The 18926-nt window shown below is 49.7% G+C and overlaps 1 long non-coding RNA gene and 1 other non-coding gene across 2 annotated transcripts; both read right to left on the reverse strand.

Moving 5' to 3' along the window:
- Positions 1-914: 914 nt before the first annotated feature.
- On the reverse strand, positions 915-12084 carry LOC114814271. The gene is made up of 2 exons (XR_003762042.2): positions 12006-12084; positions 915-1895 (listed from the first exon to the last, which is right to left on the reverse strand). It is a non-coding gene; the product is annotated as an uncharacterized LOC114814271 (long non-coding RNA).
- A 6474-nt stretch (positions 12085-18558) lies between these two features.
- On the reverse strand, positions 18559-18696 carry LOC114816389. The gene has a single exon (XR_003764159.1). It is a non-coding gene; the product is annotated as a small nucleolar RNA SNORA7 (small nucleolar RNA).
- Between the last annotated feature and the right edge of the window lie 230 nt (positions 18697-18926).

The following is an 18926-nucleotide window of genomic DNA, read 5'->3' on the forward strand; positions in this document are numbered from 1 at the left end:
TAATAGAACTTCAGTATTTTCTTTAATCTTCCCAGCATTTAGCACAGTGCTTGCCACATAGTAAGTGCTTAATAAATACAGCCATGATTAAGAGCTTGCTGACCTTCTAAGGATATTCAGAGGATCTGGGTTCTAATCCCGGCCTTTCCAAAAGGGAAAAGAAGCCAGAGAGAGACAGACCAAGAAGAAACACACATACACACACACACACACACACTAATCATTAGCTATTTATGGGATGACTTTCCTAGCAGCAACTTCTGCTCCAACTGTTTGTAAATAATTTGTGTCCCTCTGCCTGTCTATCTTATTGAGAGTGGGGACTGTGTATTCTGCTTCTTTCCCACTCTCCCTAGTGTTTAGAACAGTGCTCTGCTCTCAGGAGACATTCCACAAACATATTGACTGATTGATCGAGTCTGCCGAGAACTGCCCTGGACACTTGGGAACACAAACCAGAAATAAACGATCAAGTCTCTGCCCTTCAACTGCTTAGAGTTTAACGGAGGACACAAACTGCAAATAGACAAAAGGTTAGAGAGGAGATGCACAGATAACGATGAGGAATAGTGAGAGCAACAACCAGGAGAACCATAAAGAACCAGTTACATATCAGTGTTAAAGATGTCGAAGGTATCACCTCGCTGGTTGCTACTTCACTGAGCTGTTGATTCTCGGCTGTTAAAGGGACAGGTCCCTCCCCACCCATCTCCTGGCTCAGCCCTTAAAGTCAGGGCGACCCAAATTGAGCCCTTCTCCAGGAGGGTGGTGGGGCAGAAGCTAGAGCTGGTGGTCTCTCATCCAAAGCAGCGTGGACACTCAGGTCACTCGAGGCTGGGCTCGTGTGCCAGGAATAATCCTGGAGAAAATTCCCAAGAAATCAGGAGGGGAACAAAGAACCCAACCAAAACCTAGACTGGCAAACATGCTTTAGTGGCCAATGACCCAGTGCTTTTCCCAATGCCAGAGAACGGTGGGCTTCAGCCGTTAAGCCCGCACCTCCACACAGATGACTCCCAAGACCCAGAAGCAAGTTATTGCCCAGCACAGCTCTGGCCTTGGAAGATGGACCGGCTCCCAAACTTTAGATTCTCTCATGACCTAGGATGGACCGCATTTGAAGCACATCAGGGTCTCCGTTCCGTGTCCAACCAAGCTGAGGCAGAGGGAGAAGTGGCGGGACCTGAATTCACACCTTGGGTCATGCCATCGGCCAGAGTAGTACCTTGGGCTAGGCTTTACTGGCAAATTGCACACTGGTACGTGGGCAGTCCACGACTCCTGCCCAAGAGAGGTAGGTGGCTGGATCGGATGAACGGGACTTTGCCGACCGATCGCAACTAGGCCCCCCACCGCCGGGAGACCCGCTAGAATGGACGGAGATATCAGGCTAGGGGGAGGGCCAGTGGAGTAATCTCAGGGGTGGCACAGACGAAGCATCGGAGCGGCCGCGGTTCGGTTGGCTGCTTCCCAAGTTGGCCCCCATCTTGAGGCGTTGATCAAGGGGCCTGGGGAGACCAGACCGAGACCAACCTGGACCGAGACGAACATCGGCTCCAGTGTATTTTCAGGCCCTAGCTTTCAAGAGGGGCTCAGACTCCTCCTCCCAGGATCCGGTCTCTTGGCCGGTGACCTCCTTGACCCGATGTGTAGAAAGCTCCCGTCAGAGCCGCCGTCCAGAAATGTCGCTCCGCCCGGCACACCTGTGCGGTAGGGGGTGGCTCGTGGGGCCTCGGGCCGGGTTCATGGGCTCGGAGCCACCCTTCATTGCATCAAGCCGAGGAGACGATGAGAGCCAGGCACCAGAGTGTGTCATCTTAGATGGGGAAAGAAGGGCGGAAGCAGGAGGGGATTTGACAAGAGATCCACAGGCCGCTTCTTTCTCTATTGCAAATCTGAGGAGAGGAAAATCGCGCCTTGGCAGGGGCAGTCTGGAGTAGCACAGAGACAGAGAGAAATAGACCCACAGAATGTCCTTTCTGCTCTTTAAGATCCTGTTTGGCTCTGCCTTGGATAAACGGTTCAGGAAAAATAACTGCACTTAACTTGTTTAAGGAAATTTGATCACCTTTCCATTTAAATGAAAGAAAAAAATGCTCTATTTTAGCCCCTGAAATATTCTAGGATCCAAGATCTACCTCTCTTCTCTAATATGGTAATTTGTTAAGCACTTACTATGTGCCAGGCAGTGTTCTAAGCACTGGGGTGGATACATTTTACAGATGAAATAACTGAGGGCAGAAGTTAGGTGACTCACTCAAGGTCACGCAGCAGACGAGTGGTGGACCCGGGATTAGAACCCAGGTCTTTCAGACTCCCAGGCCCATGCTCTAATCAAAAGCCCACAGACAAAGCCTCCTTTCATGCGTCTACATCCTTTCACGCCCAGCTTCCGCACTCGGTTATGTACAGGATATTCTGACTGAACATTTGGTTTATTGATTCTACTTTTGCCGTTGCCAATGTTTGTGTGTCTGATTCTCCCATTAGGAGGTAAACTCCTTGTAGGCAGGGACCATGTCTTGCGCTTCTGTCCTACCTTCTCAAATACTTGGAGCAGCGCAGCGTGGCTCAGTGGAAAGAGCCCGGGCTTGGGAGTCAGAGGTCATGGGTTCGAATCCCAGCTCTGCCACTTGGCAGCTGTGTGACTGTGGGCAAGTCACTTCACCTCTCTGGGCCTCAGTTCCCTCATCTGTCAAATGGGGATTAAGACTGTGAGCCTCACGAGGGACAAGCTGATTAACCTGTATCTCCCCCAGCACTTAGAACAGTGCTCTGCACATAGTAAGCACTTAACAAATACCAACATTATTATGATTATATTGCACTCAGTCCCAAGTGCTTACTACAGTGCTCTGCACACAGTAAGCGCTCAATAAATATGACTGAATGAACTTGACTTTCCCCACAGAAATGTCTCCAGGTCCCATTTGATGGCTTGTTCTTGCATGGCCCAGTGGTAAGCCTCTCTAAATCAACCAATCAGTCATATTGATTGAGTGCTCACTGTCAGCAGAGCACTGTACTAAGCACTTGGTTGAGAACAATATAACAGAGTTGGTAGACCTGTTCCTTGTCCACGGCGAGTTTATAGTCTAGAGAGGGGAGACGGACAGTAATATAAATAAATGAATTATAGATATGGACATAATGATGGCATATGGTAAATGCTTACTATATGACTAGGATTGTTCTAAGAAAGTCAATCAAATTGGGACGGTCCCTGTCCCACATGGGGCTCACACTCTTAATCCCTGTTTTTACAGATGAGGGAATCGAATCACAGGTGAGTGAAGTGATTTGCCCAGGGTGACACAGCAGACAAGTAGAGGAGCCTGGATTAGAACTCAGGTCCTTCTGATTCCCAGAGCTGTGCTCTACCCACTAGGCCATTCTGCTGTGGGGTTGAGGGAGGGATGAAACAAGGGAACAAATCCAAGTGCATGAAGACTGTAAGCTCCTTGTGGGCAGGGAATGTGTCTACCAGTTTTGTAACATGGTACTCATAAGCGCTTAGTACAGTTCTCTACACACACAGTACTCAACGAACTCAGTTCTCAACGAATTCCAGTGGTTGTGAGCATTAATGCTTCAGGTCCAGACCGGTCCAGGCCTGGGCATAGCTTAAAAACGGGCAGCCTAGGCGGACCGGATACTGACCAAACTCCCCGAGAAGCCAAACCGTCCTGCTCTGCCCTTCCAGCCCAACCCGACTTTCGTCTTCCCAACACCGGATTTCTGCCGCCCGCCCTGAGCTCGTGGGTTAGAGTTGAGGATGACTTCGGAGGAGAAAGACTCTTTGAAAAAAACATCCACTCCTAAATCAACATCCCCACCCTCTTCGCCCCCGCTCCTCCAGAGATTTGAGCGGGGCTCGGTCTCTACTGACTCAGACAAGAATCCGCTCCCGCGAGAACCGGCTCGGAGAGAGCCAAGCCCCGGAGTCTCCCTTGGCCTCCTGCAACATCAGCAAAAGAGGACTGCTGGTTTCAATTATCGAACCCTTATTCCCGGCCGTGACGCCAGGAGCCAAGAGATCCCAGCTGGAATCTCGGATCTAGGGTGGAGCTCGCAGTGTTGGCAGGGAGGGCAAATAGCTTTGGACTTTTTTTTTAAGAATGGTATTTGTTAAGCATCTACTATGTGCCAGGCACTGTTCTAAGCGCTGGGGTAGTCACAATCTAAGTTCGTTGGCCACAGTCCAGGTCCCACATGAGACTCGCGGTCTTAATCCCCATTTTACAGATGAGGGAACGGAGGCAAAGAGAAAGTGAGTTGCCCAAGGTCACGCAGCGGACAAGCGGTGGAGCCGGGATAATGATGATAATAATTGCGACTTTTATTAAGCGCTTGCTATGTGCCAGGTTCTTTACTAAGCACTGGGGTGGATACAGGCAAATCAGGTTGGGCACAGTCCTTGTCCCATATGGGACTCACAGTCTCAATCCCCATTTTACAGGTGAGGGAGCTGAGGCATAGAGAAGTGAGGTGACTGGCCCACGGTCACGCAAGTGACCGTGCTAGAGCTAGTATTAGAACCCAGGTCCTTAGAGAAGCAGCGTGGCTCACTGGAAAGAGCCCGGGCTTGGGAGTCAGAGGTCGTGGGTTCGAAACCCCACTCTGCCCCTCGTCAGCTGACTGTGGGCAAGTCACTTCACTTCTCTGGGCCTCAGTTCCCCCATCTGTAAAATGGGGATGAAGATTGTGAGCCTCACGTGGGACAACCCGATTACCCTGTATCTACCCCAGCGCTTAGAACAGTGCTCTGCACCAAGTAAGCGCTTAACAAATACCAACATTATTATTATTATTATTATTCTGACTCTCTGGTTCGTATTTTATCCACTAGGCTGTGAGGCAGAGGGCTTGCCTCCGACGGGAGCGGGCGTGTGGGAGAGGACCAGAGTGGAAAGTTCTGCAGCGGCCTCCTGCTTTGGGGGACCCGCTCCCCGGAACCCCAGTTTGGCACGATGTCCGGGCTGGGCTCCCGTTCACCGACAGGCCAAGGCAGAGGTTCCCCTGCTAGTCGGACCCCCGGACACTCACCACTTGCCCATCTGGACAGCCACCAAGTTTACCATGCTCTGCGGCACCAAAGGAGCAAGTTAATCAATTAATCAATCGATCCTATTTATCAAGCGCTTACTGTGTGCAGAGCAGTGTACAAAGCTCTTGGAAGAGGACAATACAACAGAGCTGGTAAACCATTCCCTGCCCACAATATAATTGTGTTTGTTAAGCTCTTATTATGTGCTAAACGCTGGGACAGAGGCAAGATAATCAGGCTGGACACAGTCTTCATTCCGCATGGGGCTCACAGCCTAAGTAGGAGGCAGGAAAGGTATTGAATCTCCATTTTAGGGATGAGAAAATGGAGGCCCAGAAAAGCAGTGTGACCTAGCGGAAAGAGCACGGATCGGGGAGCCAGAGGATCTGGGTTCCAATCCTGGCCCCGTCACTTGATTGCTGAGTGACCTTGGTGTCCCAAGGTAACCCCGGGGTACCTACCGTCTCAAGGTCAAATGCTAGGGAGTCAGCAAGGCAGAACTCGGAGGTGCGGGCGGGATACCGCCCCCACAACCAAAACTGCTAAACTGACAGCCCAGGCCGGGAATACAGAAGTTGTCCCTCGCCCCTGTGCCAATCAAATTAGGTGAGGAGGAAGGGAAAGGGTGGAGATTGGATAAACTGAGGCTGGAAGCTGGAATGGCCTGGGAGCCCAGGCGATAAATACCCGCGGCCTCTGACCTTCTGTGCAGAGGATCGAGACTTGGAGCGGCCAGCTGCGGATCACCTCTGCCCAGAGAGTGAGACGCCCGGTCTACCTGCACCAAGTGAGGAGCCGTGGGATGGGGGAGGGTCCCGTCCCGCTGAACACTCATGGGGCTGGAAGCTAGGTGCTTCACCGCTGATGTGTAACACATAAGTGGATTCCTCCCGAGTGGGAAGCGCTCGTGGGTGGGAGGTAGCTGCCTCACCACATGCGAACAAACCATAAGTGAATTCCGCCTGGGTGGGACTTGAGTGTTTTGCCACATGTAACACGTAAGGATATTTCTCCCAATAGAGAAGCTCTAATAATCATATTCCTGCTGAAAGCGAGGTTCAATTTGCTGCATCCAAAATAGTCAAATGATTCAATTTGCCTCACGGAATAAATTTTGTATAAAACTCAGGTTTTCTATCTCCGCGCTCTCCCTCTCTTTCTCGCCATGCCGATTCCCGAATGACCCCATCCCCGGGCGACGGGTGACGTTTGGACAAGTCACTTCACTTCTCTGTGCCTCAGTTCCTGCATCTGTAAAATGGGGATTAAGACTGAGAGCTCTTTGTGGGACAGGGACTCTGTCCAACTTGATTTTCTTGTATCTACTTTAGTGGTTAGTGCAGTGCCTGGCACAAAGTAAGCCTTAACGAACACCATTTAAAAAATAAAAACTAAAAGCAATGTGCCTGGCCCAAGGTCACACCTCAGGCAAGTGGTAAAACTGGGATTGGAACAAAGGTCCTCCCACTTAGGGGCCCGTACCTTTCCGCTGACCACGCAGCTTCTGAAGGAATGTGGTATTTCTTAAGCGCTTACTATGTGCCAGGCACTGTAATAAGTGCTGCAGTGGATACAAGCAAATCCAGTTGGACACAGTCCCTGTCCCACGTGGGGCTCACAGTCCCAATTTCCATTTTATAAATCAGAATGCAAGCAAATGGAGTTGGACACGGTCCTTGTCCCGCAAAGGGCTCACAGACTTGATTCCCATTTTACAGATGAAGTAACCGAGGCACAGAGAAGTGACTCGCTCAAGGTCACACAGCAGACAAGTGGCAGAGCCCGGATTAGAACCCATAACCTTCTGACTCCCAAGCCCGGGCTCTACTTTCTGCACTCTCCCTCTTGAGCTGAACAAGAGGGTCTTCCGATTCTCTCAGGGCTCGGGTGGGCTCTCGGTTCCCTCTTCGGAGCCGAGGTGTCAAGAGTGCTGGGGGTCGGGCTGGGGTCCCCCTCTTTTCTTCCAAAAAGCTTCCAGGACCCGAGCCGGCCAAGGAGAAGCCTTGCAGAGGCACAAAGGCAAGGCCAACAGGATGGCATTACCATGTTAATGGGTTCCTTTGAGGGGCTCCCCCAAAAGAAGCAGTGGTGGGGCGTTGGAGAATAGTTCCGCTCCCTATTTTGCGGTGACAATAGGCAGGGAGGGCTCCTTCAAATCCTCCCAATAGCAGCCCACGAGACTCCCCCTCCCCCGAGGCCGCACAGCCCCTCCCACGGGGTTATTATCCCACCCGAAGCCCCTCGGAACAAAGAGGAGAGAGGAGCTGTAATCTCTCAGCATCCCGATCCTTGGGCGTACACAATGGGAACGGCACAGGAGCTGTCAAATTCAACTATAGCTTCAGCCTTTCTTCCGTTCCCCACCCCCGGGGTGGGGGCCTGCAGGTACATTCAGTTTTGGGCACCATCCGGCCTGCAGGTTCGGGGTGGAATACCGGCTCTCTGGGAACAGGAGGTGGGGGCTTCTCGTTCCCACACTCAACTTGCCCCAGAATGAGGCTGTCCCGTCCATGTGCTTTTCTCCCCTTCCGGCATCACTGGCTGCCTCTCGGAGCCCGGAACGGGTGGAAACTCTGTCCGGGGAATGGGCGATCCAGAGGTTCGCCCTTCCTCAGAGGCGGACACAGCTCTAGCCTCTCCTCCGTGCCTCACTACTCTCCGACTACATCCCGGCCTGCACGCTTCACTCCGCTAACGCTAACCTTCTCGCTGTATCTCCATCTCGTCTATCTCGCCGCCAACCGCTCATCCGCGTCCTGCTTCTAGCCTGGGACACCCCTCCCTCCTCACATCTGGCGGACAATCACTCTTCCCCCCTCCAAAGCCTTATTGAAGGTTCGTCTCCAAGTAGCCTTCCCTGACTTAAGCCGTCCTTTCCTCTTCTCCCACTCCCCTCTGCATCACCCTGACTTGCTCCCTTTATTCTGCCTCGCTCCCAGCCCGACAGTACTTATGTCCATATCTGTCATTTATTTATTTACATTAATGTCTCTCTCCCCCCCTCTAGACTGTAAGCTCGTTGTGGGCGGGGAATGTGCCTGTTTATTGTGGCATCGTACTCTCCGGAGCACTTGGTACAGTGTTCTGTACACAGTCAGCGCTCAGTAAATACATTTGAATGAATGAATGTCCCTGCCTCAGGTCCCAAGTCATGGAGTCACCTCTTTTCCGGCTCCCTAGCCCCCTTCTACCAAAACACCAAGAGCTCGTTCAAGCTAATCCAGGGACGGCTCATCGGAGTGCTTAGTACAGTGCTCTGCACCCAGTAAGTGCTCAATAAATACGATTAAATCAATGAACTGGGTGGGTGACCCTGGCCAGTTTGACTAAGCTTATACGGTCTTGTCCTCCAGCCTGGCTACCCAGCCAAGATCTGCCCCGACTGAAATCAGTTTACAATCTCTAAAATCCCTTGACCTTTCATTCAGTGTTTGCTAATTAGTAGAAACCTAACATTTTGAGAATTCTGTGACAGATCCACCCAAAAAAGTCTTACCAGGTGAGGGGCCCTGAACCAATAAAAGTCTGGCTTTCAGGTGGCTTATTAGCTGCCCCACACTAGAGAGTCTGTGTGGGATTTGCTCTGGGTAATCTGGTTTTAGAATCTCCTTTTCTTTGTCAGAAAGCAATATTTGCAATTGTTAAAGCAATATTTACTGCCGAGTTGATCTTGCTCACAGGGAGTCAGAGGGCAAAGGGCAGCAATCTAGGGTAATTATCTTAGGTTGAGGGTCTCCCTCCTCACCCCCTTCCCCTGTCTCCACCCTCCCTGGAGGGCTCCCTCCAGAGTAAAGAGGAGGGTTTGGGGTTCAATTACAGGGAAAGGTCAGGTAGCGCCAGCTTTACCTGCTCTTTTTGTGAGAACGTGCACTAAGACCAGAGAAAACTCTTCCCAGACTATCAGGAGGAACCCCGTTGGTAGCTTTGATGTCAAGTGTTCCTATCTGGGGGTACGGGAGAAACAGCGTGGCCTAGTAGAAAGCACCAGGCTCGGGAGTCAGAAGGCCTAGATTTTAATTTCAGCTCTACCACAATATTCTTATATTGTCGCATTGGATTCTCCCCAGAGTTTAGTACAGTGCTCTGCACAAAGTAAGCACTCAATAACTGACCGACCTTGGGATTAGATGGCTTCTCTAGGCATCAGCCCCGCTCAGGGTCACGCCCAGAGAGTCAATAATAATGATAATGTTGGTATTTAAGCGCTTACTATATGCAGAGCACTGTTCTAAGCGCTGGGGTAGACACAGGGGAATCGGGTTGCCCCACGTGGGGCTCAGTCTTCATCCCCATTTTACAGATGAGGTAACGGAGGCCCAGAGAAGTGAAGTGACTCGCCCACAGTCACACAGCTGACAAGTGGCAGAGCTGGGCTTCGAACTCATGACCCCGGACTCCAAAGCCCATGCTCTTTCCACTGAGCCACGCTGCTTCTCAGTACAGGACGGAGAGGCAGGCAGAAACCTACCCATTCCGTTCCTAGCTTGGTAAGTGGCTAGCGAGGGGAAGGCCGTCTGCTACAAGTCTACACTCACCCGTGCTGGGCAGCAGCGGCACGGGAGAGAGTCGAGGGCGGGGACTCACGTTTACTGTGCTGAAGGAGGCCATGGTAAACCACTTTTAGATTTTTACCAAGCAAACTCTGTGGATCCACTACCAGCACAATGGCAGATGGAGGTGGGGTGTTCTGGGAGAGATGTATCCATGGAGTCACTATGGGGTCGGAGGCGACTCGACGGCATAAGGCAAGACTCCAGCACTTAGTACAGTGCTTAGCACACAGTAAGGGCTTAATACTGTTACTAGTGATAACATTATTAATAGTGATAATTATTGATTTGTAATAATAATAACCCTTTGCGCTGGAGTGCTGGGCAGTGCCTCTACCTCTCCCTTGTCAGGGGCATCCCCCCAAAGGGCCAGCAGGATGGACAAGTTGACCCCCGTGAATGAAGGACTTTTCCTTCATCGCTTCCCAGGTAGTGATTCATTCATTCATTTATTCATTCAATCGTATTTATTGGAGTGCTTTCTGTGTGCAAAGCACTGTACTAAGCGCTTGGGAGAGTACAATATAACAACGAACAGACACATTCCTCTTCCTTCCCCCTGAAGTGGCTCTCTCCAAGAGGCCTGCCCCGCTTTTCCTCATCTCCCGCTCCCTTCTGCGTCACCCTGACTTCCTCCCTTGGCTCTCCCTCCTCTGTCCAGTCCCACAGCCCTCACGTATATATTAGAAGAGTGCTTGGATCAGTGCTCCAGCACAAGAACTGTTCTAAGTGCTTGGCACATAGTAAGCACTTAATACCATCATTATCTGTCATTTATTTGTACTGCTGTCTCCCCGCCTCTAGCCTGTGAGCTCAGGCAGGGATTGTCACTGTTTATTGCTGTATTGTACTTTCCCAAGCGCTTAGTACAGTGCTCACAGTAAGCTCTCAGTAAATACGACTGAATGAATGGATGGATGGATGAATGAATGGCCTTTTGGGCAGATGTGCAAGGAAGGGAGCCCTGCACATGGGTGGGACTCAATCACTCACATTTAGTGAGGGCTTCCTGTGTGCAGAACACTAGACTAAGCACTTGGCAGAGTGCAACACCACAATATAAGAGAAACATCCTCACGGTTTTGTGGATAGAGCACGGGCTAGGGAGTCAAAAGGACCTGGTTCTAATCCCAGCTCTGCCATCTGTCTGCTGTGTGACCTTGGGCAGATCGCTTTACTTCTCTGTCCCTCAGTTCCCTCATCTGTAAAATGGGGATTAAGACCGTGAGCCCCATGTGGGATACGGACTGTGTCCAACCCGAACAACTGGTATTCATTCAATAGTATTTATTGAGTGCTTACTATGTGCAGAGCACTGTACTAAGCGCTTGGAATGAACCTATCCCAGCTCTGAGAACAGTGTCTGGCACATAGTAAGTGCTTAAAAAATACCACAATTGTTATTGCCCACAAGGAGCTTAGAGTTTAGAAGAATGACAGCATGATTGCTGTTGCGAGTTTTGCAGGTCAAGTGGTCACTCCCACCTTGACAAAGGCCCTCATAGGATGCTACGGAGCACTGTAATTCCACCAGCTTTGAAACTGCTCAAAAAAATCAGGTTGGACATAATCCTTGTCCTACCTGGGGCTCAGTATTACTTCCCATTTTACAGATGAGGTACCTGAGGTAAGAAGTTAATAATTGTGGTATTTACTATGCACTGTATTAAGCACTAGAAAAGATCAAAGATAATCGGGCTGGACACAGTCCCTGTCCCACATAGGACTCATAGAGCGCAGTCTTCATCCCCATTTTACAGAGGAGGAAACTGAGGCCTAGAGAAGTGAAGCGACTTGCCCAAGGTCGCACATCTGACAAAGCTGGGATTGTATTGACCCCAGCGTATGAAATAATGTTTGACATTCAGTAAAACACTTCACAAATGACATTATTATTAGTTATGATATTTATGAAGGGCTTTTACTGTGTGCCAATCAGTCGATGGGGTTCATTGATTTCTGACTCTGGTTAGAAAGCTGTGCTAAGCGCTCAAGAAAAATACAGTAGATTTAGCAGACGTGCTCTATCCGCTAGGCCATGCTTTTTCTAGGAGGAAGACACCTTCACTTCCCACAACGAACTTACAGTGTAGTGTTTCCAGCACACAGCTTACAACTTGATGTGGATAGGGAGTGTATCTGCTTATTATTTATATTGTACTCTCCCAGGTGCTTAGTACAATGCTTTGCCCACAGTTGGCGCTCAGTAAATATGATCGAACGAATGAGTGAACCATTCTGGGAGCCATCCCCTTGCCTGCACCCTCATCAGGAGACCAACATTCCCCGATGATTTTTGTTTCACTTTGCCTTCACTTGGTTGATCGTAACCGGCGGCAACCCCCCCAGAGATATTAGGGATCCAGTGACTGAAGCATCGATCTTAAGAACCCACTGTGCAGTCTTACCTGGTAACATCAGGCCATTATCCTCAGTGGTGAAGGTGGACTTGGAAGAAGGAGCCAAAGGGATTTGGCGATGACAACCTGCAGAAAAAACACAGTCGGTTAAAAGGAGAACTCATGTCTTGGTTTTAGCTTTCTAGGAAATCAGAAGATGTCATCATTATATAATCAATCAGTGGTATTTACCGAGCCCTTCCCCAGAGCAGAACACCATATTAAGCACTTGGAAGAGTACAACAGAGCTGGTAGACATGTTCCCAGTCCACAGCAAACTTAGAGTCTAGAGGGGGAGACAGATATAATAATGTTACAGAGATGTGTACTGTGGGTCTGAGGGTGGGGTGAATATCAGGTGCTTTAAGGAAACAGATGCAAGTGTGCAGGTGACAGAAAAAGGAGAGGGAATGGGGGATATGAGAGCTTAGTTGAAGAAGACTTTTGGGAGGAGATGTGATTTTGATAAGGCTTGAAGCGGGACGAGACTGTGTTTCTGTCAGACACGAAGAGGGAGAGAGTTCCAGGCAGTGGGAGGACATGGGCAAGGGGTTGGTGGGGTTGAGATAGATGAGATCAAGGTTTAGAGAGTAGGTTGGGATTGGAGGAGTGAAGTGCGTGGGCTGGGTTGTAGTCGATCGAGTGCTCTAAAGCTCATGGAAAGGAGTTTCTCTTTAATGCGGAGGTGAAAGGGTAGATGTGGGCTGAATATTTTTTCCCTTCCTTTCCTCTCCACCCAAACGGCTACCTTACTATTACGGGCTCTCGTTATATCCCGGCTAGACTACCGTGTCAGCCTTCTCTCTGACCTCCCTTCCTCCTCTCTCGCCCCGCTCCGGTCTATTCTTCACTCCGCTGCCCGGCTCATCTTCCTGCAGAAACGATCTGGGCATGTCACTCCCCTTCTTAAACAACTCCAGTGGTTGCCTATCGACCTCCGCTCCAAACAAAAACTCCTCACTCTAGGCTTCAAGGCTCTCCATCACCTTGCCCCTTCCTACCTCTCCTCCCTTCTCTCTTTCTACCGCCCACCCCGCACGCTCCGCTCCTCCGCCGCCCACCTCCTCGCCGTCCCTCGGTCTCGCCTATCCCGCCGTCGACCCCCGGGTCACGTCCTCCCGCGGTCCCGGAACGCCCTCCCTCCTCACCTCCGCCAAACTGATTCTCTTTCCCTCTTCAAAACCCTACTTAAAACTCACCTCCTCCGAGAGGCCTTCCCAGACTGAGCTCCTCTTCCCCCTCTACTCCCTCTGCCATCCCCCCTTTACCTCTCCGCAGCTAAAGCCTCATTTTCCCCTTTTCCCTCTGCTCCTCCACCTCTCCCTTCCCATCCCCACGGCACTGTACCCGTCCGCTCAACTGTATATATTTTCGTTACCCTATTTATTTTGTTAATGAATTGTACATCGCCTTGATTCTATTTAGTTGCCATTGTTTTTACGAGATGTTCTTCCCCTTGACGCTGTTTAGTGCCATTGTTCTCGTCTGTCCGTCTCCCCCGATTAGACTGTAAGCCCGTCAAACGGCAGGGACTGTCTCTATCTGTTGCCGACTTGTTCATCCCAAGCGCTTAGTACAGTGCTCTGCACATAGTAAGCGCTCAATAAATACTATTGAATGAATGAATGAATTTTTGTAGAAAAATGATCCGGGCAGCAGAGTGAAGAATGGACTGGAGTGGGAAGACACAGGAGGCAGGCAGGTCAACAAGAAGGCTGATGTAGTAATCAAGGCCGGATAGGATAAGTGCTTGGATTAAGGTGGTAGCAATTTGGATGGAAAAGAAAGGGCAGATTTTAGCCTTGCGAAGGTTGAACCGACAGGATTTGGTGACAGATTGGAACGTGGGTTGAACGAAAGAGATAAGTCGAGGAAAACACCAAAGTTTAAGGGCTTTTGAGACAGGGAGGATGGCGGTGCTGGCTACAGTCATGGGAAAGGCACTAGGAGGATGGGTGGGAAGCTAAGTTCTGTTTTGCACACGTCAAGTTTGAGATGTCAGTGGGACATCAAAGTAGAGATGTCCTGAAGGCAGGAGGAAATACGAAGTGCCATGGAAGGAGAGACAGGGATCAAGGACTGGAGATGTAGATTTGGGAATCATCTGCATAGAGATGGTAGTTGAAGCCACGGGAGCGAATGAGTTCTCCAAGGGAGTGGGTGTAGAGGGAGACGAGAACCTAGATCTGAGCCCCGAGGGACTCCCACGGGAGGAACAGCCCGAGAAATACGAGGAGAGGACAGTGTCGGCGGAGCCAATAAATGTTTGCATTTGTTAACGAACAGTTGCCACAACAGACCCTTGAGCACAGAAGACCATGGGCATCCTTGTACACAAACGAACGAGTTCAAGTCCAGAGGGCTGGCATTCCTTGCCCAAGTCAACACAGAGAATTCTGTTGGAACAGTGGGGAGGTCTGAACCGTTCTTTTACTTACCCTGACTTCCTGGTGCTGCTTTGTTGACTCTGTTGCCTCTTGTTATTTGTAATCCCTTGTTACCTTGGTTTCACCTGTCTACCACCTCCTAGATTATGCACCTATTTGAGTCTGGTGTTACCTTGGCGGAGTTCGTAATAGGCAGGGAATGTGTCTGCTGATTCTGTTGTAGCTTACTCTCCCAAACACCTAGTATGGTGCTCTGCACATAGTAAGCGCTCGGTAAATACCATCGATCGATACCCTGGGGATTTCTGAAAACACTGCACATCTCCCCACTCCTCAAAAGAACTCCGACAGCTCCTCGCGCCTCTCTGTCTCCCTCAGGAATTCCTGATTGAGGGCTTTAAGGCCCTCAATCAGACCGTCCCCTCTGTGGAGAAGCGGTGTTGCCTAGTGGAAAGAGCCCAGGCCCGCAAGTCAGAGGACCTGCGTTCTAATCCCGGCTCTTCCAACCGCCTGCTGTTTAACCTTGAACGAGTCACTTCTTTAGGCCTCGGTTCCCAAATTTGCAAAACAAGGATTCAGTACCCGTTCTCCCTCCTACTTAGACTTTGAGCCCCAAATGGGACCTGGTTACCTTGTACCTACCCCAGTGCTTAGCACAAAGAATGGGCTTAACAAATACCACAGCTATTAGTATTATGGATCTTCGCGCCCCTCCTATTTCAACACCAGCTATTTCAACACCAGCAGCATGAGAAGAAAGAGCCCGGGCTTGGGAGTCAGAGGACCTGGGTTCGAATCCCAGCTCTGCCCCTTGTCATCTGTGTGACTGTGGGCAAGTCACTTCACTTCTCTGTGCCTCAGTTCCCTCATCTGGAAAATGGGGATTAACTGTGAGCTTCATGTGGGACAACCTGATTACCCCAGCGCTTAGAACAGTGCTCTGCACATAGTAAGCACTTAAATACCAACATTATTATTATTATTGTGTTTCGTTCATCTCAAGGCAACCTACTCACTCTCACCTTTCTTGCCACCAGCCTCTTTCTCATAGCCCTCCGTCTTGCTCGGAACTTCCCACCTTCAAATCCGACAAACTTCCTCTCTCCCCATCTTCAAGCCCCATCTGAAATTACATCTCTTTCAGGAGGTCTTCCCTGATTAATCTCTTATCTCCCAAACTCTACTTCCCTCGTAACTCAGCATTTCTTCTTCACGCAAACAATTGGTTCTCACGGGGCTCCTTATCATCATTGCACTTATAGATGTCTATTTTCACTTTTTTGCTTCCTCCTACCTGTAATTTATTTTAAAGCCTGCTCCCCCACTAGATTGTAAGATTTATGAGGCTAGGGCCCACGTCCGCTAAATCTATGGTTCCTCAAGCACTTAGTACAGCTTTCTAACCTGAGTCAAATCAATGAACAGCGATGGATTGGCACACAGTAAAGCCCTTCACAAATATCATAACTAATAATAATTGCAGCATTTATTAAGTGTTCTACTGAATGCCAAACCCTACTTTATACGCTGGGGTCGATACAAACTAATCTATCTTGGATCCCTCACTCACAGGCAGTTTTCACTTCACTGGTTTACCCAGAGCAGGATAAAATGACAGGACTAAGTTTAAGAAACAAAAAAAGTAAGCAGCGTGGCCTTGTGAAAACAGCAGAAACAGCGCTGGCCTAGGAGTCAGAGGACGTGGGTTCTAATCCCAGCTCTGGCATGTGTCTGCTGGGTGATCCCGGGCAAGTCACTTGGCTTCTCTGGGCCTCAGTTACCTTATCTGTAAAGTCAGGATTAAAACTATGACCCCCGGTGGGACAGGGACTGTGCCTGCCCCAACTACTTTGTATTTCAATTAGACTGTAAGCCCATCGATTAGACTGTAAGCCCGTCAAAGGGTAGGGACTGTCTCTGTTACTGATTTGTACATTCCAAGCACTCAGTACAGCACGTAGTAAACGCTCAATAAATACTATTGAATGAATGAATCTACTCCAGCTCTTAGAATGGTGCTTGGCACATAATAAGCACTGAACAAATACCACAATTACTATTATCATTATTATCTATTTCTGCCAGATATTGAAGAATTTTCTAAAGTGCCTATATATCCAGACAGTTGTTCTCAGTAGCATGACCTGCACATATTCCTCTCGGGCTTCCCCATCTTATCCCCCTTATCCATGCTCTCTTCTTCTTCCTCCTCCACCACCCCAGCACCCTCCATCCTGTTTAGAAATGAACCTTCTTGTTATATAAGCACAAGCCAATACTCAAGACACGCCAAAACCCAACCAGGAATCGACGGCCTCTTGATGCCGGGTCACCACTATTCACTTCATCCGTTCACGCTTTGGTACGAGGGAATCTGCAGCAGCAAGCTTTCCTGGCAAGGTTTTGGACCGTGTCCATCCCAAGTCCTCCGAAGAACCAAGCCAAGCAGCTAACGACCGTTGGAAGTTTAAGCCTTGCATGGCCACCGGAGTCAGGGGCCGGGATCCAGACGAGGATCGAAACCAACTTGCCTTGGGGCTTGTAAATGCCCCTCAGTGGGAGACCTTGAATAAGGACCAGGTGTGTATCCAAAGTGCAAATTGGGAGCAGCTGGCGAGGGAGGTATCCAGGCCTGGCACTGGAATACTTGCTAGGACTTCCTCGATGAAGGGGGAGGGGCCATAGGGCAGGGACTTGAGGAGTGCAAAATCCTTTACCTAATAAATGTGGTGTTTCATTCAATCGTATATATTGAGCACATACTGTGTGCAGACCACTGTACTAAGCTCTTGGGAGAGTACAATAATAAACAGACACATTCCCTGCCAGCATAGGGAGTTACCAGCGCAGAGAGGGATAAAGCCCCTTCTACAGCCCGGGGACCCCAGGCCCAAGTCAATCAGCGGTTCTTCCTCATGGACAGGAAGGCAGGATCAGAGATCCAGAGGCTCCACTGAACTGAGCAAAAGCAAACAGAAGTTGGTCATTTGTATTTATTGAGCGCTTACTGTGTGCGAAGCACTGCAGTAATACAGTATGATAATAAACAGAAGCATTCCCTGCCCATAACGGGCTTACGGTTTAGAGGGGGAGACAGACATTAATAGAAATAAATAAATAAGAGATACACACGTAAGTGCTGTGGGGCTGGGAATGGGGATGAATAAAGGCAGCAATTCAGGGCGATGGGAAGTAAATTGAAGAAAAAGAAAAGAGGGCTTAGTCAGGGAAGGCCTCTTGGAGAAGATGTGCCTTCAGGAAGACTCTGAAGTGGGGGGAGTCATTGTCTGTAGGATTTTAGGAGGGAGGGCGTTCCAGGCCAGAGGCTGGAGGAGGGCAAGGGGCCGGCAGTGAAATGGACGCAGTGGAGGTACAGTGAGAAGCTGGAGGTGGGTGGAGCTGGAGGCCGTTGGCCTCGCAGTCAGTCAGTCATATTTATCGAGCACTTACTATGCGCAGAGCACTGTACAAAGCACTTGGGAAAGTACAGTACAACAGAATTGGCAGATGTGTTCACTGCCCGTAACGAGCTTACAGCCTAGACGGGGAGAGGGACATTAATAGGACCGTTGATGGTTGCCTCTGTCCAATGGTGACATTTGGAAACTTGAGAGCCTCGAAGAACACCATTACCCTGTTTTAATAGGAATGTTTATAACTTGCATAGTATCAATCAGTGATATTAATTAAGTGTTTACAGTGTGACCTAGCAGATAGAGCGAGGGTCTGGGAATCAAAAGGACCCGGGTTCTGATCCCAGCTCCGCCACTTCTCTGCTGTGTGACCTTGGGCAAGTCACTTGATTTCTCTGGGCCTCAGTTCCCTCATCTGTAAAATGGGAATTAAGATAGTGAACCTCATATGGGACAGGGACTGTGTCCAGCCTGATGAGCTTGTATCTACTCCAGCCCTGTGTCTGGCACTAGGAAGCGGTTAACAAATTTTGTCTTGTGCCGTCGAGTCGTTTCCGAACCATAGCAACACCACGGACACATCTCTCTCAGAACGCCCCGCTCTCCATCTGCGATCGTTCTGGTAGTGCCAGAACTTTACCAGAGAGTTTTCTTGGTAAAAATATGGAAGTGGTTTACCGTCGCCGCCTTCCGTGCAGTAAACCCAAGTCTCTGCCCTCGACTCTCTCCCGTGCCGCTGCTGCTCGGCACGGGTTAGTTTTGACTTATAGCAGACGGCCTTCCACTCGCTAACCGCTGTCCAAGCTAGGAGTGGAATGGACAGGCCTCTGCTTGACTCTCCCTCCCGTAGCCAAGACCGGTGGAGTACTGGAAACTCTCCAGGTGCGACCCTGAGAGGCGGCTTAACAAATACCATTAAAAAAAGACCACTGACTAAGCGCTTGTTTATTGTTAGACTGTACTCTCCCAAGTGCTTAGTACAGTGCTCTGCACACAGTAAGCATTTAATAAATACGACTGAATTGATGAATGAATGTGTGAATGAGGAAATTACCATCCAAGAGAAGATGGTAGACCTTTGGGACTGAGATATGAATTGTTGGGGCAAGTGATAAGTCACTCTGGAAACC

This window comes from Ornithorhynchus anatinus, chromosome 1 (assembly GCF_004115215.2).
Source record: "Ornithorhynchus anatinus isolate Pmale09 chromosome 1, mOrnAna1.pri.v4, whole genome shotgun sequence".
Taxonomy (NCBI): Eukaryota; Metazoa; Chordata; class Mammalia; order Monotremata; family Ornithorhynchidae; genus Ornithorhynchus; species Ornithorhynchus anatinus.